This window comes from Acanthaster planci, linkage group LG08 (genome assembly GCF_054643075.1).
Source record: "Acanthaster planci isolate LZ-2023a linkage group LG08, COTS_SCS, whole genome shotgun sequence".
Taxonomy (NCBI): Eukaryota; Metazoa; Echinodermata; class Asteroidea; order Valvatida; family Acanthasteridae; genus Acanthaster; species Acanthaster planci.
Genome location: NC_141784.1, coordinates 16,134,100 through 16,157,253, shown reverse-complemented (window position 1 = coordinate 16,157,253; position 23,154 = coordinate 16,134,100). Strand labels below are relative to the sequence as shown.

The 23,154-nt window shown below is 39.4% G+C and overlaps 1 protein-coding gene, 1 long non-coding RNA gene, 1 other non-coding gene and 1 pseudogene across 6 annotated transcripts in view; 1 reads left to right on the top strand and 3 right to left on the bottom strand.

The window, feature by feature from the left end:
- The first annotated feature begins 1,022 nt into the window (after positions 1–1,022).
- Positions 1,023–20,473, top strand: LOC147798430 (uncharacterized). The gene is made up of 3 exons (XR_015426191.1): positions 1,023–1,546; positions 3,792–3,964; positions 10,811–20,473. It is a non-coding gene; the product is annotated as an uncharacterized LOC147798430 (long non-coding RNA).
- LOC147798431 (uncharacterized) lies at positions 1,960–6,438 on the bottom strand (annotated as a pseudogene). Its single transcript, XR_015426189.1, has 2 exons — positions 5,577–6,438; positions 1,960–4,319 (listed from the first exon to the last, which is right to left on the bottom strand). The product of XR_015426189.1 is annotated as an uncharacterized LOC147798431 (transcript).
- Positions 8,075–8,157, bottom strand: Trnal-cag (transfer RNA leucine (anticodon CAG)). The gene has a single exon. It is a non-coding gene; the product is annotated as a tRNA-Leu (tRNA).
- Positions 18,222–23,154, bottom strand: part of LOC110987803 (CUGBP Elav-like family member 3-A) — a 100,147-nt gene continuing 95,214 nt past the window's right edge. For all 3 annotated transcript variants that reach the window (XR_002599328.2, XM_022250894.2, XM_022250895.2), the window contains one exon: positions 18,222–22,969. The gene's annotated coding sequence lies outside the window, so the exon portion shown is untranslated. The remainder of the gene's footprint in view (positions 22,970–23,154) is intronic.

Genomic DNA, 23,154 nt, shown 5'->3' with positions numbered 1-23,154 from the left:
CCACGCAGCCAGCGCCCAGACCTAAGGTAATGCGCGCTTCTGATTGGTTGCCGCGCGCATGTTTAATGCATGATTAAGACGTGCCTAAATTATTAATGACCCAGACTAAACACAAGTCTACGCAGCTACCCTGTTTCGCCACAATATTAAGCTACTAAAGTGGCTGTTTGGTAACCTCTAATGTCCAATTGCTGTTTGTAATCACAACAAATAGTATTGTAGAGCTTTCAATTGTTCAATTTACACCACTGAGGCAGTCAAAGCCCTTTGAATTACGTGGTGCCTTACATTGATCTTAAAGTTTGGCCGCCATTTTGAAAAATGGCTGCCACAGCTGTGAAGAGCAAAATCAGAGATGCCCCAATATCCAGATTTGTTTATATTGTGTTAATCTATCTCCATGCCAGATTTGGTGCTTTTATCACAAAATGCACAATAGGTTCACTATGCTGCCCCACTCAATTTGAGAAAAAGCACGCACCCACGAATCCCTGAAATCTGTCACCACACTGTGCGCATGCACAGATCACATCACACACAGTAAAACGAATTACGCACGCGATCCAGAACTAGGAAAATACGTTCCTTCTATGCGCTGTTGCACCGTTTGCACAGTCGAGTTGGTCAAGAGTTGAGTTGGTCGAGAGTCGAGTTGACCTTAATGGTTGAAGGAAGAACGGTCGAGTTGGTCGACTCCGGTCGAGTTGGTCGAGAGTCGAGTTCACTCGAGTCGAGTCGGAAAACGGTCGAGTTGACCTGACACCATGCGCCAGCTCAGCTTAAAACGATTGTTATACATGCACACTTAAGATCAGTTCTTTCTGTCTTGGATCTTGCGTATTTTCGTCTTTTAATTTGTGTACGTTTCCGATCGATAATTTTTATTTTGTTTATATGTGTTTTTCTATTCGTAATTATGCCAATAGAATAATGTCAGTCAAATTACACTAGTGTGGACGTTCGTGCCCGCCAACGTCCCACTTTCACAGTTAGATAGGCAAACAAAATGTGTTATGTCCAAACAGTGCGTTCCGTTTACATAAGCCTTAATTTATCGTTCCTATCCTTAGAACGCTGAGTAGAACGGCCAACCCAGCAGTTTTTGCTCCCATCAAACTCGAGCAGCAAGGAATAACGGAAATATTCCCAAAAGAAGGCATGAGTTGGTGTCTGCTTCCTATTTCTTGAAGGCGCTTTGTACTCTTCACTGCGCCACTCCATGCTCGTGCATGGAGCTGGTCTCTTCATTGAGCATCATCAGTCTGAAAACTGCTCGTTGGAGTAGTAAAAATTCCAAGCAATCATAAGCGAGGGGGTCAGCACACATTAACCTATTATGCAAATTGAAAGTATACGAAAGATGGCGAGCGTGTCAAGTGTGTCGGCGGCAGTGAGTGCAGATCAGTTGTCTGAGCAGTATTTGAACAGTTCTTAAGAATATGCTGCTGGAAAACTTCACCTTGCCGAGTTTAAACCGTTGCAGTTGCAGATGCTATTGAAGCATCTGTACGCGGGGTGACGTTTTCGTCTTTACTCGGGGGATATGGTAAGAGTTCCATATTTCAAGCACTGCCATTTTGCTTTGACAAGTATTCACAGTACATGAATGGGTCTGGGCATGCTGTTCGTCTTGAGAAGTGTGGACTTGTGATTGATCCAAAGGCTTGTTGGTTGGGTGCATCACCACACCGCAAGGTAGTGGACTGTTTGGCAGAAATTCCTTTTGGAATTCTCAAAATAAAATGTCCTGAAAAACAGAAAGACGAAGACCCTCTGACAGCATGTCATGATCCCCATTTCTGTTGTAAACTTGAAGGTGGCAAGCCTGTACTCCAAAAAGATCATCCATACTACACTCAGGTGCAGGGTCAGCTAGCATTAACTGGAGCAGAATGGTGCAATTTTGTTGTGTACACACATAAAGGCTTAATCATTCAATGGATAACATTTGACTCTGCATTTTGGAACACCTACAAGAACTTGGCTGACGTTTATTTTGGCTTTTACATAACAGTGGCTTGCATTAAATTCCAGTCAATGTCCTCTTAAAGTTACACATTTACAGTGTACTTTCTTGTATTTGGACCATTTCAGTGAAAACTTCAAGCTAGTGTACATGTATGGTGCATACTCGGGTCTCTAATAAATTCAGCTCAAGACTTCAATGTATCCACACGAAGGGTTGATGTGATTCTCACGGTTCCATATTTTTATGTAGGAATCAAGGTTTACATGGGAAGAGTTCCATATACAAAGTTCACTTGACACCCTGTGTTTAAACCCTAAGAGACTAGTCTTGAAAATTGTTTTCTCATTGAAAATGCTTGTACTCTCTCACTGCTAAAATTGACTTTTCTGGCCTGTAACTGATTTCTGGGGACTAATTGATTACTAAAAAAGAAAATGAGTGAACTTTCGTAAATGGAACTCTTTCCGTTGACTTTTATGAAACCATGGATAATAACTCATGCAGTTTTTTACAGTAAAATAATAGGAGTAAGCAGTCATTGGAATTTAAAAGATTTCCATGTAGGATCAAACTTGCCAGTCTCGGTACAGAGCCCTTGCAAAACAGCATTTGTACAACTCAAATTTTTTTCTTTTACATCTCATTATAATTCGTTTTTTGTTTCTGCAACTGAAAGTAATGGTTTGAATGCCAAAATACCTGCCAGAATAACTGAAAATACACGATATTTATTTCAAATGCACATTAGTGAGATTTTGTGGCTTTTTCCGAGTGCGAAGTGTACACATTACCAGCCAATGAGATTACAGGATTAAAGCTATTAGTCAATAAACAACAAACTGGTTGATGGAGCCAAGCATAGAAAGAGGAATAGGACTGTTAAAAATGCGAAATTTTTTTACTTTGTTAATTGCCCTTTCTACATGGATTCTCTCGGCTGCTATTTGCTGTGTTTCAATAGTTTCAGCTTGTTCGAATTGGTCTTTTCCCCTAAGGAATGTAGGGATATTCAGTTTCACATCCATACGTTTGAGTAAATCCTCAATCGTGAAGCCACGGTCAGCCATCACGACATCATCTTTTTCAAAAAACTTTGGGTCAAGAAAACCACTTCGAATAACTATTTCTCTATCTGACACTGATCCTGGATAAAGTTGACTGATGAATGTTATTGCACCACTTGGTGCAATGCCAAGAAGGCCCTTGTATGTCATGTGATGCTTGTAATTAGACCAAAACATGCTCTGAAGAGTAAGAGAATCTGGAACTTGTGCACAAATTTCTGAGCAATCAATAATGACTCGTGTGTCTGGATATTTGTCTTTGAATGACTGGGGCATTGTTTTCAAGACAGTATCTTTACTTGGCCAAATTGGGAGTGATCTAAGCTTAAAATACATAAAATTAATCCATGTAACGAAGTGTCTGTTGACACTTGATTCTGAAGTGCCAAAGAGATACGCCAAATCTTTTACAGAGAAGCCTTGCCTTAGTCTACAAAGAACCAAAATGAATTGCTCTTTGGCTGACAGGTGTGCCACTTTCCCAGGTTTATTAGGATTCTATGTGAACTTGCATAAGTGTGGTCTGCATCTTTGGTTACAGGTTGCTGTAAAACAGATGGTGCAGTTTCTGTGTTAGGAGTGTAGGCAATAACATTTGCACAATTATCGCCTGGATTCAGGAAAGACAACATGGCCAATAACAGGGAGTAGCAAGGAAAACCAGTATAGTGTTTCGTCAAAGAATCATCATTTTCCAAAGTATTTATAAACTTCTTTTGCTCATTTTTTTCATTTAAACAATTTATTGTCCTTTGCAGTCTCTGCACTGTTTCCTTCAGTTCTGTAACTTCATTGGAGTGTTCACTCTCATTCAGTACATTGATATGAGCATCACATTCACTGCGAGAGTCACTTAGGGATTCATCACTACTCACTGGTTCATTATCATCTGTTGGTTGTTCACCGGCTGAACCACTTGAAGTGAAACGATGTAAGTTACACCTTTGAAGCACCCTGTGTTTACTGGGGGATAAACCAGACAGTACATCTTTTGGCTCAGCATCAGGTTTGAGTCGCCAGATTCCATTCAGAGTTTTCCTAATGTCCTCATCTTTAAAGTGAAGATGGCAGATTTGAGTGGACTTGCCAACAACAAACCCATCACGACCATGAACTCTCTTGATTTTCATACACCACCTGTCTCGTCTTTTCCGATCGGAGGGAAAAGAAAAAAAATGGAATGGCGATCTTGACATGTCCTTGTTATAGAAGCGACTACTGCAACCATATGCTGCACATTCAACTCCTCGTGAAGTCCCCACAGGCGGCATGATGGAGCAAATCACCTGAAAAATACAAGTTTATTTGTTCAATATAACAGAACAGTTTATTTAGATTGAAATGCCAATCCCAAGCTTATGACATGAGAAAAAAATCCAAACAGACTGAGCTGAGATCACAGTCATTCGAAATGCACATGCAATTATGTTGAACCTACATGTACATGTATGTCAGACAATGTTGAGTTCAGTTTTCAGTCATGCCATTGTCAGCCAAAATGAGGGGTACATCATTACGGTAGATGTATTGGGTACCAATAATCATAAAGAACACTTCTTGAAATTCATCAAAAGAGACACATGTCCGAGGACTACATCATCATAACCATACCTACATGTATGCCTGTAAGCCTATCATGCCTATTGTAACTTAAACCTGGCTTTTATTATGTTGGAGGACAACAAAAACTCAATTAAATTTTGGGTTGGATCACATTTAAGCTGCTTAGTGAGTGGATGAAGAATGATTACTGGGATTATGGGGGTCCGGACAACTCGACCGTTTGCCAACTCGACTTCGGACACATATAGGTGCAACGCAGGTGCAAGATTGGTCGACTGCGCATAGAATGACTTATGACAGCCACCATTTTTATAAATTCCTCAGAAATTATGCTTGTCTATCTACTTCATGAAATTTCATCATTAAGGCATACATGTGTGGCCTCAATAGACGACTGGGCCGAGCGGACAGTGTCCCGCCACGGACGACTTGTCTCAACGGTCGACTTGTCCCTCCCATTTACGAATGGATGGTCGAGTTGTCTCAAGGGTCGAGTTGCTCAACGGTCGAGTTGTCCGAAGTCGAGTTGGCAAACAGTCGAGTTGTCTGACATCCGGATTAAGTATCCAATATTACTGGAAATATTCGTTCACTTTGAAAGTTACTTAGAAAAATACATGGTGTGCCCAGTTTCCAGACGACACTGTTTTCGAATTCTGAAAGAAATTTCAGGACCATAAAATTGCTCACAACGATTAAATACATGTGTTATGAACCATCATTTCGCCAAATGAATTCAAAATGTTTCAATCAAAAACGGCAAAACGAAGTCCAAGTGTGCTCCATGGAGAAATTATTTCTCCATGGGCCTACTGCGGATTCCCGTCCATATTGTCGATGTTAGCTCGCCTGCGCGCGGCCACATGATAATGTTCGACTTCGAAGGTCGAGACAAAAAGAGCCACAATTTGTTCTTTTCACAGATCCTAAGACACTCTTCAACAAAAATACGCAGGCTCAGAAGTATTTATTACACATACCTTTTTGTATTTCGTATCTGGAATCAAATTTTAAGTCGTAAAAATTCGGCAAAGTCACTCAAGACGGCGAAAGTTGAGAGTGAGCGGCTATGATCCAGTCACTGTGTGTGGATCTTGCACTTGAAGGGTACAGTCCACTGATTCAAGCCCCATTGAAAACGGTGTAAAAACAGCACTGTTCAGGGCCCAATAACATGCACGCCAACATCTCTGAGATCTCTGAGACACAAATGAAATTCTTGACTGGTCACTAATCTTTCAATTTCTTTTTCAATTTTTTGTGAGTTAACCAATTACATTTTTAATTATTCCCACAAAACAAAAAGTTTTTAACCATTCTGCTCTCATATGAAAGCTCAAAGACCCAGGGAGTTGATCCTGGCAAGGATTTACACAATCTCACATTTTGGGGTCAAACAATCTCCTTCTTCAAAAGGTACTGCGGGCCGGGGGCACTTTTAATGCTAATGAGCTGGCGCGGCCAGAAATTCTCATTTGAATTAGTGGTCTGTGAGCTGCACCCGGACCCTGGAAGATCGTGTGCACACACGTACGTAGACAGACACATACAGTCTCACTCTGAATGCGGAAGTGCGCAGTTCAGCGGTAGGCCTAGTCTAGGTTCCAGGAACTTCGAGTAGTTGTTCTGCCACACGAACCACACACGTACACTTTTAGAGGGCACCATCCCCACACGAATTCTGTGATAACGAGACAATTCGTGATGTGATGGGGCCCTGTACATGTACTTAATGCATTTTTTCCTCAGAAAATCTTATTGAATCACTAGTGGTCGAGTTCGGGCGCCGTGTTCTTGACACGGGTTTCTTGTTCTCGCGCTCGAACGGCGGGAACACGACTCAAGAACACTGTTCTCGAAGCAGGATCACGCACCACCTCCTCGTCAAGGTTTTACAGGAACACGCAGAAAAACTCGTGAGATTTTGACTTTTTGAACAGCTGCAAAAAAATAGAGAGATGTTTTACAAAGTTGGAGACGATAGGAAGTTTTGCAAAATTAACATTAATTATTTTTCACAACACAGAGCTGAATGTTCCTATTTGAATAGAAAAGAATTTAGCCCAGTTGTCCAAGCATCAACTCTCATCTCGAATAGTTTACTACGATATGGACGCTGCCATGTTGCTTGTCACTAACTACCAGTGATGACCAATTGTACGTTCCCGGCGTTCGAGCGGCTGCCCCAAGAACGACAAATCAAGCTGTTCATGAACAAACCGCCCGAACTCGGCCACTTTTGCTATCCGCTCCGAACAAAAGAGGGCGTGGCTTTTTTGGTACTCACCGCATAAGCGCGCCATGAGGCGCGCAAGTATGCGCGTTTGACGCGGAGCACGATGAGTACGCATAACTAATTTATCCGATAAATATGGGAGGGCTACGTAGCACTGTGATCACAATAACGACAAGAATATAATATCAAATCTGTGCTCTGAAATATGTGATTGCCGAGCTTTTGGTAACTGAGTACCTTCTTTAGGGCAAGCAGATTCAGTTCTGAATGAACGCGGAAAAATCCACATTCATTCCCCCTGGATGCAGCGCTCCAGTTCCTTACGCTGTACATCAGATGATGCTTTCCGCAGGATGCAGACGCATACGTCACCGAGGGTATGTGGCGGCATACATACATGTGAATGTCTTTGAGAAAAAATTATATTTTGTATTGTGTTTTTGATTATGCTTTGAGAAAAGTTTTTTAAAAATGGGAAAATCGAGTCAAAACGAGCCTGCGTCGGCTAATTTTTTGACGGGTATGCCAGACCCAAGGCCAATACCGAGTCATTCATAGCAAGGCCGAGGACAAGGCAGTCCCAAATAAGCCTCTAATTAGCCGAGGCCGGCCTCGATACAACACCTCGGATGATGTGCTTTGTGCCTGGAGGATCAGTCCTAGTCGAGCACTACCAAGTCGTTTCTGTTTGAGTTGTTTCCAATTAAAGTCGTTCCTTCGATGAGACGCAGTCGACACTGATTAGTTAGTAGTTCAGAAAGAGATATAACTCGTATTAAAAAGGTGACTTGTCTGGCAACCAGAAAACTAGAAACAACTTTAACTGGTACAAGAGTCATTCTGCACATTTTTATATTTTTTTGTTTGTTTGTTTATTTGGTTTTGTTTGTTTGTTGGGGTGTTGGGTTGTTTGTTTTTTGGTTTGTTTTCTTGTTTTGTTTTGTTTCATTAACAATATCACAATAAATAACTTCAAAGCGACTCTCAAAACTATGTAAAAGCGCACTTTTTGTGGTACAGAAAAAAAATTGCCCCTGGTATAACAGTCGGTTCAACATTACCAAATGAAAATAACGTGAATCGGTGACCCCCAATCACATGACATGGATTTATTCAGCCCTGTGAAGGTTCGGGGACTCGAGTATGAAAAGCAAAACTTAATATAAAACCAACCAAAGAGAAGAAGATGAGAAAGAAATTTTATATAAAAAGGCAAAACCAGAAAGAAAAAAAAAACACAGATGTCAGGAGTGGGATTCGAACCCACGCCTACAGAGTAGACTACGACCTGAACGTAGCGCCTTAGACCGCTCGGCCATCCTGACCCCTTATGCGTAAGGATTAAAGTCACTCATTATACCTTTAGTCACAAAATATTTATTGTTTTTATGTTTCAAAAATGAGGTTTTTTACAGTTTGGATTACATTTTGCATAAAATGCTTGTAGTTTTTACAGAGTGCACATTCGATTCGACCATAGAGGGCACACTATGCATGCATCCTTGCCTGTGGTTGGGCCGCCCCTATGGTGTTCCATGTGTGCCATCTGGCGTCGCATTTTTCGACCGGGTGTCGCATTTTTCATTACTTCATGTGTTCCTTCCTCCATGATCGGAAAGACCTATGGAGGCCAGGATTTCGTCCATCACCGGTACCGCCAGCTTATCATAAAACACTTGAAAACTAGTTTAAAAAAGAATGAAGTTATCTGTTGTGGAGATTCTCACACGTACGGCAACATTTGTCACAGAAAAAAAGAAAATTAGACAGAAACGCATGTACATATACGTGTAACCCCGGGGTCAATCAATCGGAAGCAGCAGCTACGACGAAACAGCCTTTTCAAACAGTGATACTTTTCAAACCCAAATCCACATGCAGTCCTGAAGACCTTGGAAGTCATTTCGTTGAGTAATAAACACAAGCCCCCCCCCCAACAAAGAAAGATTTAGTGCCTCAAGCCCATGACCTGACGGCCCGAGTCCACGGGGGGAATGCCTGAACCACGGACCATTGCCTGAACAACTTCAAACGTGTGAAATACCTTTCTACTCCTGTAATGAAAAAATAAGATCAGTCTTGGCTTTCTCTGGACAGATTTTCATGGTTCAAAAAGTGTTTTCGGAAAACTGTGCGTGATTTTGTATCGCTGACAACTTCTTTCAACCAAGAAAACGTAAAATTTCTCAAAGTTATGGTGCGTGACATTTCTTCGCCAAGAGTAGTTACATTTGAAATGATAGACCGTACCGCGATAAACGCTCCCTCGGGAAGCATGTCTGCCAGTGCAAGATGGCAAGTATGGCAATGGGCCCACCATACTGGGTTCGATTTTTGTGGCAACCAGTAATCATCAGCAGGGGGACATTTTCACTCAAAAAGGCGACGCCGGTTGAAAAATGCGACGTCCGTCGAAAAATGCAGCGCCAGTTGAAAAATGCGACGTCCGTCGAAAAATGCAGCGCCAGTTGAAAAATGCGACGTCCGTCGAAAAATGCGACGCCTGTTGAAAAATGCGACGCCGGATGGCACATATTTCTCGCGTGGACATGGTGGAGCTCGTAAGTTTCCTTTTGAATCAAAGATCGTATGGTTGAAGCATAGTATAGCATGGGGGTATGTTTTACTCCTCCAAGAGCAAGGATGGTTGAAGAGTACGTTTGTTGTTCCAGTTTCTCTCTCTTTTTAAAGGGAAAATTGTTGAAAATTGTTCGGACTTGCATAGCCGTTGGATGCGGTCAGTCCGGACCAAATTTGGTCCACCATGTAGTGCGTACTAAATGGCCATCGGCTGAGTGTAATACGTCATGGAGCACAGCATCCGCTATTTGAGGAAGCAAATCTTGCCTGTGTACTGTCTCGTCGTCGATCATACATGATACACGTATTATTCAATCCGTGTCGCTCGCTGCAACAAAGACTACACGTACAACTTTCTTTGCGGGATATGCGTGATTGTGGAAAATTGTCATGGTTGTGTGTGAGAAATGATATGGAGCATAGTTGGTATGTATTTTGTTGATGTCAGGCACGAAATGTGTGATGTTTAGAAAAACTTGTTATCCATTAATCATGGTAATAACATTAACATCCTCCGATCATGCTGATTTTAATATGATTTTACACCATCAAGGCCTTTACCCTACATATGTCCTAGGGGGTTAGGGTAAACGTGCATGACGTATTCGGTTTTGTTAGGCCTATTTAAACCATGAAGAACAACTTGGCCTAACTAGGCCTATGGATGATTCTTCCATGGCCAAACATTACATGCATTAGTTACAAATGCATCATGCCGGACAGTCAGACAGTGATGCTTTATCAAAACTCATCATCATCATCAAAAACTTGGTTCATTATGTTCATGATATTGGAATTGAGTTTGATGAGTTCAAATTGTATTCCTGGTCATGACTAGCCCAGGCAGGTAGACTCTTTACTGCACTAGTTGTAATATAATCTAGACTAGCATCCAACCTGGATTACACCATGACTAATTAACAGTGCCAGTGACTGCACTGGTATTACTAGGTGGCGGCCTACAGGCCTACCCCACTTTTTAAAATTTTGGGATTGATCGCTTCAATACAACAGATCTTTCATATTACGTTTAACCTACTTTGGGAGAATTTAGATTTAAAATTTGTGAGAAAATGTGACTTTCTAACTGACACTAGATGTAAACCAGTCTTGAAACAAATTTGACTCCACCATGTTTCATGTATTAAAACACTTCTCCTCAAGCATGTTAATTCCCTCAAAAGTTAAACTCAACCATCTGCCCTCTTTTCACAATATTATTAACCCTACAGTTTTTTAGCATTCAGATTCCATGACATAAAGAAAACTTAAATTGCCTAGTATGAAATGCACATGTACTGTAAGTGATTCATATATTGCATTAGTGCAGTTGTAAGTTTTAGGGTCATCCAAACTGATTAACTTATTTGTAACCTTTACCTAAAACTAAATATGCAGGATGAAATGCCTTCTCAACTACACCGAAGGTCCGGTGCTAAACTGAATGTCAGCATGTGCAGAAAGGATGACCCTGACCGATGGCAAGTAACAGCCAGGATAGGATGCTGAACTTATCCAAGCAGAGTGAGGTGCAGAACTGTCTACCAGTATTGAAATGTAGTAGCAACGTTAAGGAGATGTAATGTTCATGTGGACGAAGGGCACATGCAGTTCCTCTGATGGGGAAGCAATGGAGACAGGTAGTTTGTGCATGTTACAGTGTCAAGCAGCTGAACAAATCTGATTGCAATCAATGGAGAAGTATTTGCCCTGTTCATTTATGGCACACTTTCTTCATTTTTTTACATTGCCTTTTCACTGTGATATCATGGATAAAGATGTTCTTGAACACCAAAGACTAGTGTATTCGCACACTAATGAAGATTGCACGAATTCAAGTCACACATAACTTTCTTTTTTTTTCAACAAAAATCATACAGATCGCAATAGGCCTAACCATGCTGACTATCATTGACCAATGTTGTCCACTAATGTAATGGGCGTGCAAATAACAGCTGTCAGCAAATGATGTAGCGGCATTAGGTCTATTACCAGCCCCAGCAAATTGTTGTCGAAGGACATAAAAAGTATTAATCTTCTCTTTACAAAATGTTCATTGTTATGATTACAGATTTATTTTTAGAGGGGGATTTACAAAAGGTGGACGTGGATGGTTAACTGTTTTTACCCATTGGGTTTTATACTCAGCGAAGGGCTATTTGATCAGTGCTCGAACTCGGACCAAGAACTATATATCAAGAACTCGATGTGGTCTCTCTCTTCACTAATGTACCCACATCCGAAGCATGCACCATCGCCAAGGATAGTGGCCACAAATACTCACAAAAGAGATACGTTTATGGTGCTACCATAAACCCACTTCCTATTAGGTCGTATATACATGTATATATACAAATAGAACGGTTATATGTACAAAATCGAGTTCGCAAGTGTGACGTCACTTCAGATAATACCACGCCGACTGTACACGTGCACTGCTTATAGGGTTACATGCATTGATCGCCGTTTATGTGGAACCATGGGACCGGAAGTTAACGCGCAACTTCTGCGATCGTCCAATGGGAGCCTGCGAATCGTGGTGAAGTCACTTAACGAACCGGATGCTGTCCTAGGTCCGAGGCGTAGAGCCTCACCGCTTCCAACCGATCGTGCCACCGGAGCGCGCCAACGGGATCCCGATCGGGCTGACGATGGGACCACCGCTGGTGAACGAGGCGGTGAAAGACACCAAGATAGTTGATAAATACGGCTTGGTACGTTCAGAGTAAAGGAGAGATTTTTAAAATGTTTTTTTTTTATTCTGAAAAAGGCTAGGCCGTGCAACTCAGGCGTGCACAGGGCTTTGTACGAAAACATACTCCACAAAACGAGGTCCTGCGAGGTTTTTCGTTTCCACGGTACGAAATCAAAAAGGCCTTTCTGCGTGGTACCAACATGGGTGCAAACGTGGACAGTTTTTGAAAAACACATTTTTGAAAAACCCGTAGATTTTTATCGCACTATTACCATTAATCACCACCGTTGGGGTTGCTCTTTAAAGCATGCTTGAAGCAAGCATGTGGCCACTTGGTCCGCTTGGTCACAGATAGAAGATTTTTCGATAGACTACAAAGTTTTGGGGAGTTATAACATAACGCCATCATGAACCACGGAGATTTGCATCGCTCTGGCTGACGACCAGCACGTTTTACTGACACCACCGTACGCTCCCCTGCGAGTCAGCACATGAAGACCAAGAAAAAGGCAGTAGCTAGCGATGGACCGGCTGCAAGTAGAAGGGCCAAAGCACCAAGACCTGGACGCCGATGACAGAGTGCATTTATCCCCTAGGGGTAACCGTATCTACTCTTCCGCTTTGAGGCAGTTTATTTTTTCCCATATTGCTCTCTGATTTACGGTCCATTCTTGATTGGCCTGGCTGTCTGTTCCCTGGCCTGGTGGGCACGCGTTGCGCGGGTGGCAATTTTTGGGATGCAGGCAGGCAGCCAGGGACTTAACTTGGGGCAAATAAATCCAGATATATCTCTTTCTTTTTTTCTTTCTGTTGTTATGTAAATATAATACTTGCCATAGCGCTCTCAAATGTTCAATAGGCTATGTTTTCCCGACTGAATAGTGGGAAGGTAATATTTTGTTATTCAAGTTCAATTTTATTGGCTGTCAATTATTGTCATAATTATTTCATACATGATTTTTTGTCAAGTAGATCGTGTATGTTGCTGTGGCTTTGGGTACATGGTTGCCTATTACTGGTCGGGCCTGGTGTTGTCCAAAGGGCATGTAGTTGCCCTCACTGTGTTGCAGTTATGTGTTTCATATATGTCCGTTCTTACGTTCTGCGAATTCCATCTTTCATAATGTATGTTCGTTGTTCGTGTATGCCGTTGTGGCTTTGGGCCTGGTGTTGCCCATTCCTGGTTGGGCCCGGTGTTGCCCTTTCAATAGAGCCTGAAAGTTGACCCCTGATGGCGGGCTTCCGGAACCCTTGGATAGGAAAAATAACGTGCAAAGATTTTAGAATTTGTAATATTTTTTCGTTCAGTTTCATCTTAAAAACTCGAACTTGGAAAAGGGGCTTTGAAAAATATTTGCTAGTACATGTATATCAATTTATAGAAACTGAAAAATTACCTGACCTAAAAGAGAAATATCCTGCCAAAAATTGACTCATCACTTCCGAAAATCCAAAATACATGAAGCAATACGGCAGTCTCGAACGCAGATGAATATTTACGGTTTGAAATTTTATGGTAGTCTCTGGGTAAAAACCAAAATAAAAACAGATCAAAATATTTTACACAGTTTGATAATTTATAAGGTAATAAACATAAAGCAGTATTCTACTTTTACGAAAGATTCTAATGTTTTATCTACCCTTTGTTGACAACAACTGCGTGATGTCAACTCAGCGGAATCTGGAACCCATCGACTGCAGGTAGGCTAGGTAAATCTTTGCAAGGTCTTACAATGTCGTTTTCAAGGAAGTACGGTGAATGAAAACAAACGTGTATGAACAAGGTGACCTAGGTACGATATCTCGCGGCAGTGTCATTATAACAAGCCATAGCCAAGGATAAATTCTATTCTGCTATCCCACCATTCGGTATTACAGTCTGGCTCCTTCACTTTCTGTATGACCTCAAGACGTCTCCTGAATATCGAACATATGAAAAATATCGAACAAAATATTATTTCAAGATTGCGCATATGAAATGTCAAACACCGCATAAATTGAACATTGCACATGTATAAATTAGACATTGAACGTATTAACGTCACACATATTATCTTAAACACAGCACGTATATTTTGGACATGGCATATAAAGTTTGCACCGTTGCACATACATGTATAATGAAACTGACTGAACACATATTGTGAAAATCACGCTATACATGTATATGAAAACATTGAATACTTAAACGTACGGCGTGCCATAATGAGGCACCCACAGGTTTCTCTCTACCTCGACTCCATTGGCTGTGTGCGCATTCCTTCTCTAGCACAAGGCATGGTGGGAACCGACATGGCGCGGCAAGATCGAACCCATGGGAACGAGGTTGGGATCGACCCCAATGTTTGGCATTTAACAGCACCTTCATGTATTTTTTTAATTTTTAAAGCAATTTAAACAGCTCCAAACGTCAAATCTTCCAGAAGTAATTTCTACTTCATTTGAACGACTTCTTAAAAATCAGTAACGGAGGAATGAATTTTAATGGAGAATGTTATTTTTACTTTTCATAACATGACGTTCCTCGGCCTGTCAACATTTAACACTTTTGCGTAATAAATTACAAGTAAAGTCTCTAAATGTGTCTTTTGGTTATGTCCGTTTTTTTTGACCGTCTTCACTAGCCCAACATTAAATATGGTACCCATATCCTCAAGTGGTCTGTCCCGTCTTCTGTACATTGAAATCATTGAACACATATATATATATAAAAATAAATATTTTGGCGAAGTCCGTTTTAGGAGACTGTTCTTCCGACTTCGTTTGTACGAGATAATATTTCCCAAAGTTCATTTGTTTAAGATATACATTCCCCAGTTCGTTCCAACGAGTACTAGTACATTTAGAAACACTGTTTATTGAAACGAATCGTTTTAACTCTATATATTTCTCCATTTTTTTCCATCAAGCTTTGGACTAGTTCTCACATAAACGAGCTTCAAAAATATAACTCATAAAAACTCCTTAAACAAATCTCCTGAAAGCGAACTTGGAAAATATATCGCGTAAAACTGATTTGTTTCCAAAAATAGAAACAACTTTTCCATTGATAGATTTAATGGGAATGAAACGGAGAATATATTTCGAACAAACCAGAGAAAAATATATCTCGCCAAAATTAGGTTGAACAAAAAAATACTTCATGAAAACGAACTTGGAGAAAATACACTTTTTTAGAATATATAATAAATTGACGGCACTCCAGGGTTTTCGTACGCTGGGTAAACTCGACTTGAATAAAGACTCACTTCGCGGCTCTGAATGATTTGTTTTCAAAGGAAAGGACATTGCAACGGAGGAAGCTTCCACTAGGCACTAGCGGGATGAAGACTAATTTTCTCTCAAGAAATATTTTCCCACTGGAAAGTACACGTATCTAAATGGGTACCCCCCATGCGCTAACTGGGCGCTGGCTAAGTTAAGACAGGCATCCATCCGTAATACGACCGAAATATTTTTGTGCGAAACCATTTTTTTTCAACACTTTCAAAAATTCGGTAAAAAAAGGTCATGTTGAACCAACCTACAGATTTCCAATAACAGACAAAAGATGAAACCTTTTGATGATACATTTAGCTCCCTTACATTGTGCAGTCGCGTCGAACCGTCACTTTCTTATGGTACAATCGGATTAGTCTATACACTAATATGATTGGACGCCATCAACTGCAGTGGCACGGCACTCACATGCACATTCTCCAGCTTGACGTTCATTTGGTAAATCACGACATCCCCTTGGTTGCAGAATTATGTAACGCGCGCGTATCACCTATCCACGAGCGTTGTGCCACCGCAGTAATGGCTTCTAATTCTGGTTGTCGAATTCCACTATCCGGTTCGTAAGTGTGACGTCACTTCAGTTTAAACCACGTCCACTGCACATAGAGTTACATGCATTGATCGCAGTTTACATGGAAGTTAACGCGCAACTTCAGCGATCGTCCAATGGGAGCCTGCAAATCGTGGCACGTCCGCCTTTGTGACAAAGTCACTTACGAACCGGATAGCCAGCAAAATTGCGTCGCAATAAGTGCAAATACACAATGTGTATTTGCATGCGGGTATTACACGCAGTGCTTCGATGTCTCCGACGCAGCACAATTCCTACAATAACCAACGCGAAGTACCACCGCGGCTACCACCGTCGTACCCAAGATTACACAATTACAGCGCAGTGGGCACAATACATCTACTGTTTGAAAGATAACCATTGTCCATCGTTTTTGTGGCCCATCAACATCGCAAATGCGCGCGACGCGTGATACATGCGCGCTAGTAGCATATAATGTGATCAACTCGAGACGAATTAATATTCATTATCTACGATCGTGGCATAACCAAACATTATTGTTGCGTGCTATGACGGGGTCAGTGGGTTTTGTACACCCTTGGGGGAAAATGGCACCCTCAACTTTACCTCAAGAGCCCTTTGTCCCTCGGGTGAACAAAATACCATGGATCCTACACCACAGTCAACAATTGTTAATTGTAAGACTATTTGTTGCCATGGATCAACCAATCAAACTGAGAATTCAAGTTTGCCAGGAAGACAATACTGATATGACAACATTTCAAGTATAAAATTGTCGCATTCAGTCGTTTTCCGCAACCAGAAACATGTTCCATTTGTGGTATTGGCGGTTTTCGCTACTTCGGTTATGCCATACGCACAAGCATTGCACTAACTTCACGAGATGTTGGCGGAACATACATGTATACCATGCATAAACGTCGGGGGAAGGGGGTGGCGCTTGTTTCCCCCACTGCCTTGGAAAATTTTGAAAATAAAACATGGATAAAAAAGATGTTTTTTCAAATTAACATCCAAAACTATTAATGTTCATCAGTTCGTGACTGATGAGGGCTTTGCTCCCCCTTAACCCCCCATAAAGTACTTCGCCCTCCCCGGAAAAATCTTGGCAATGCCCAGATCACGTACATGCTGATTAGCAATTAAATGATGCCTTAACCCTCAAAGAGCTGGGGGACAGAATCCGTCCCCTGTTGATTTTTGTTTCGGGCCTTAATTTCTGCGTGCTAATACTTTATGACAATTTGTTTTCAAATGTATTAGCCTCATTTTGACACTGAACTCAGAAAAATTGGAGGTGGTGCTCTCTCAGTGAAGAATTTTAGGAGGCAGGGTGAAGTATGTGAAATTTACCATTGACTTTGTACACAGAAGTACATCGTACAAAGGGCAGTGGTTTCCTTTTGTCAGGAGGTCTCTTCCTTTTGGGAAGGTCTATCAATTGTATAATTAACTTATGCATGTTACTGTATACAGCTCATAGCATCTCTGGTTTCCTTTCCACTGAATATACAATCCATATAGCATCTTTGTTGTGAAAAATGTAATAAAATCGCCTCACAATCGAAAAAACATAAACAATTGGTATAATGAATAATTAATGAGTCATAATATGCAAAAAATAATTAATTTACATATAAGATGATTAATATGTGTGCCTCTATGGCACTGCCAGATTTCATTGAAATACATCATCGTATGGCCGAGATGGGGGGGGGAGATTCCCCCGGCTGTGACAAGGCCATAAAAAAACCGGCTCTTTTAGGGTTACAGGTCGGTTCACACTTCACGCGAAAGCGAAAACGAACGCAAATTTATGAGGCATCAAGTATTCGCGGCCGGTGCATACTTCAGGCGAATGCGAAAGCGAAGGGAATTTTACGGGACAACTGCGTTAAATTGAAATGTATTCAACTTTCACGAAAAAATTCGCAACGTGAAAATTTCAGCTGACGTCAGAAATTCGCGTTTGCTTTTGCGTGAGGTATGATTCGCCCCTTAACTGTTGTTGCCGAGAATAATTTTAACACTGGCGAGCAAGCCTTTGTATTACATTTTTATTCCGCACTGTAAAATGGCCACCGGCTTCAACAACCTAAGTGGGTTGATTAAGGACATTGCGAGTTCAAATTTTTCTACATGATGTCCGTACCCATAATTATATTCCCTCTACAAATCCTGGGTGCGAAGCTGGCGTCCAGGATTTGTGCGCTTTTCGTGAAGCCATAGCTAATCAGATGGGAAGTATAGTATTCTATATGAATATTACTAGCAGCGAGAAATGAAACAAAAAGCTTGCCTGCTGTCAGTGCTGTGCTGTGGGCTTTATTTCATTTTCCTAAGCAATCTATAATTAACTTGACATTTTTCTTCTTAGATGAAACCAAATATCAGATTTGAATTTTATTTACAGTTGAAAGTTGTGAAACAAAACATAATATACTGTTTGCCTTTTTCTTCATACATCCAAATAGTTAAAAGCTTTTAGCTTATTCACTACTAAGTATGAAAACACACTGGCCGTTATGTCACAGAAACCTGTCAGTTTCAGCTGGTTATGAATTATCAAACTTTAACTGTTTTCATTTGAGATGAAACAAAGAATAAGAAAAGAGTTATCAAGCCGTTAACACCTTGAACTTTGTGAAGTACATAATGAAATGTCCTTTTTAACATTGAATTGCCTTTTATAATGAACCTTTAAAAGTGTATGTTAAGTATACACAACCTAAAACATTGCCAAAATTCATTGCCAAAGTTCACAACTGTGAGTAAAATATAATTGTATGCATTCCTTTTTTTCTAACTTTAACATTCTATGGGAAAAGCAAATTTTAAGACAAATCACAAATATTATCATTCCACTTGTAGCCGTTATTTGTCAATGTACACTTTCGCTTCTTTTAAATTTATTTTTTTTCTTTATGACAACTTTTTGGCATGACACTTATCTACTAAATTAACTATAACTATTACCTGTGAAAATCGTGCTACAGTTATAATTTTCAACATTGTCCTAAATATCCTGATATTTTAACTCTTAATTAATATAATACCCTTCCTCTCTGCACACTGTAAGTTGGATCTGCACTTTCCATGTCTACAATGTTAAAAAAGTATAGTGTATCAAAAGCTCTTTCGCATTACAGCAGTTACTTCACTAGACTGTATTTCTTTACAAAGAAAAAAAAAACAACTTCTTTACAAACACAATATGGCTCCAGCTGCACAGGAACCGTCTCATACATTGTGAGTTTGTACACTTTAGTCTTTATAAAACAAGTTCCCAAAATTGGATAGAATGGCTGTTCACTTTCACACTGCCGTCTGATCATGGAATAAATCATCTTCATTCAAGGGTTATGGTAGACAACTGAGGCTACAGTAAGATTAGATTTACAAACTTACTCATCTAAGTTGGAAGTACGATAATTCCTCAAATACCACAATGAATGAAGAGTCTGTTACGGTACATTAAACGACAGCAGGTGAACAACTTGAGGCATGGCCTGTTTCAGTTAGTCAAATGTGCAATACATTCACCATCACAATACATCACCATCACAACCATCACAACCACCACCATTAACCACTAATGGGCACAACTTAAGAAGATCACAAACTATTTTACCAATTAAAATATGTTAGACCTGGTGTACCACAACCACTAGAAAGAAATTCAAAAGTGGTCAACATTTAATACACATATTCCAGAATTACATGTGATGTTAAAAAATAAAGGCATATCATTATAAGTCTCTGTCATAATTCAATCCCAAAAGGTTGGTAAAAAATTTGTATTCAAAGTGAATGAAAATGTATGATCCAAACTCACATTGTGCAGATATCAAGAAATACAAAGCTTAATTTATTTTGAATGCAAGTACCTGTCTACATAATAGCATAGTAATTTTAGTATCCTACCTATAAAATTATCTTCTACTCATATATATTTCTACAGATAGGGCAAGTTAGGTACAGCCTGCTTTCTGACTAGTAAATGCTACCTACAATCTTGATTCATCTCTACTTCACCTATTCTATGAATGAATTGGGTAATCCTTGAATTATGTATTACTCAGCAAAATGTACATGCAGAAAGTCTCATTTCAAATGTAGTTAGACTTTGATTATTTCATGCTACTCTTAAATAAACATTGATACCTACAGTGCAATCGCTGACTAAATTCTTCATAATGATAAATATAAATGTGTTTTTTAAATAAATAAGTACTACAAGTCCTCTGACCTGTTAAATACAATTTATATATCACGGTGCATTTTACTGTGTTATAACCTTTCTGTGTGCAATTCATTTGAGGTACAATAACAACTCACGTTATAAACTCTTTGCCAAATGAAAAGTATACTTTTAAATTTTCTGATAAATAAGTGTCAAAGAGAATACAAAGAAAATGCGCAAAGCAAGTTTACTGGCAGTGAAGTGAAGCAGGAGTGATGTTTCATACATACAAAACAACGCAATAGCCTAACAAAATCTGAATCAGTTTATGACCGCATGAGATGAGCAGATAAGTGATATTTGCTTACTCTTTCAAGATAAATCAACCTCACATTCAAACTCTTTCCATATGTTTTCTATGATCTTCCAAGCAAAGTTTGAAAACAAAAACTAATTCGTGTTAAACTTTGTATCTCATTCCGCTTTGAAAGATATGTCAGTAAGTAGAAATACCCACAAACACAGGCATATCTGTAAGTGTTGCTTTAAAGTAGAATAAATTCAACAAATATACGTATGTGTACACACAATTCAATTTACGAATAAATACAGAATACTTATTAAGTGCTGTTTCGAACTTTCTTTCAATTTGATACTGTTATAAATAATGTTTAAGTACAAAATTTCTAAATGAAAATACTTTCAACTTTGTCAATGAGTTTATACTTAAGGAAACATGCTAATATGGTTAACTGTCCTAACCTTCTTGCTCATTCTACATGATTGTAAGCAATACAAACAACAGTACCATTGTTGGAATGCAATTGTTGGTGAGGAATGAACATCTTTGGTCACAGTCCAGAACTTGTAGCCAATTTCCCCTGCACTCCTCAATTTGTCAGTAAAAGCTTCAAACGTGACAAATTTTAAGATTGTTAGCTTGAAATCCCAGGTAAGCACAACTTTTAAATGAATAAATATCAGCCACTGTTTCCATCTCACATTTTAAGCATCATTACCCGTCCATATAAAGCGAATCATCAAGTTGTCAAGCTAATGTGTTGATACACTGTACTTTACCTATGGCAGTTTCATGATTTTCATCATTTCATCAGTAACTTTTCTACATTTCAAAAACCAAATATTGCACTTGAAAATATAAATATTTATAAACCTGTTGGCTTGAGTGAATGCACCTACTGCAGAGCTCCCAAGCCACAACCTAACACTGACTCCACACCATCATTAGTCAATTTGAGTTTCACTTTTAATATCAAAACTTAAAACCATTCAAAACCAAGTGCATATCAAAAGAAAACTTCAGCAAGTATCACAAATAGTAATTCCTTATTGACTACCAGGACTGTGAAATAATTAACAACTTACAGTGAATGGTTACTGGTACTGGTGAATGGATACATTGTGAAGGAAATTTTATTTTAAATGAACATAAAAGGGACATAATGACCTGTGTTGGAAACCTGTTCAGAAGAACATTTTATGGTAACATATACCGTGACATGCTCATATTTAACCCACTAAGTACCACAACAGATGACAAGAAATCATTCCACTGAAAACCTCACAAGTGTGTTAATACGATATTGCACACATCACTAGTGTATCTGCAATTTGGTCTTTTTACTGGGCACAGATACATGAATTTAAAAAATAAATTTGTCCAAAAATATGTATAGGCTGCCAAAAATTGCACCTTGGAATCACCTGGTCTAACCTAGTCATTTTTGAATCTTACAGCTACAAGGGTGAAACTCTGGACGGATGGCAAAGTACAGAAATCACATTGTTATTATTTAAATTATTATTTAAATTGAACTGGACAATCATCAAATAATCACAAGAAAGATCCTTCTGTAATGTTTAAAGAATTTGGACATAAGGATGCAGACTTGGCTAATTGCTGTTACAGTTTCAATTAAACAGTTCATAATGCACAATGGATAAAGCCAGTAGGACCTTGCCAAACGAAAAACTATGACAAAAGGTACAGTATTAAAAGCAAAGATGACAAGATGATAACATTTGACAAATCAAATGGAGAATTGAAAATATTTGCTGACATTTAAAAAGTACCTACCATGAGCATGACTCGAAAATTCATTTAATCTCTCAACATCCAGAGTAAAGCTAGAAAGACATCTTTCTTGAATTGCTAGCTATTGCCAATATACATGAACACAACCAACTTGTCAATGCAAGAACTTCAGTTTGGTTCATTGCAACAAATGAAAGACCCTTTCAGTTGTTTTGATCAGAAATAATTGATACAACTCTATTAGCCAGATATGGCAGCAAATAAAAGTGATAAATATTTTGAGGTTTAAACCAGAACTGGGTGAGTGAAAACTGCTTCTAGAGACAAATTCCAATGTATCGGTGCTTGTGGTTGAAATGTTATAATCTTTCTGAGACAGATACCCCCATCTTCAAGTTTTCTGCAACCAATTTTTGGATAAATATATATTGAACAAAGACACTACTAATACATAAACTGTACCAAAGTATATCTGAAATGGTGGACAAAACTCATTTAAATCAAAAGTGGACATTCTCAATTCTGGTTTTAGGCCTTAATTTGGGGGGACCTGAACAATTCCATCTCTAATTTTTTTCCATTTTACTTTGAACTGAAACTATATCTAAATCCTCACCCCTCGGCAAAAAAATCAGTGCAAAGGAAAACATTAAGAAGATGGCTCCTTATGTTTTCAAATTTTTTTCTTGAATGAGCATAAGTGGTTTGGCATGCTCACTTGCTTCTGGATTTGTATCATGTTCAAGTACGTAGATTCAGTGATACATTAGCCTGCTGGGAGTTTTCTGTCATGTGGCACTTCTGCGGTCTCCCTTTTCAAAAGAAAAGAAAAGAAAATATCTTTCAGTAATCTGTGACAGCAAATGCGTCAAACTTCATTTTCAGAAAATCAAGCGAGCAGAGTTGATAAATAATTGTTCACCACACATTCATTTTGTAAATTGGGTAATAATTTACATTTCATTTTGTCATCAAGCACTTAATGTAACTTCAGGTG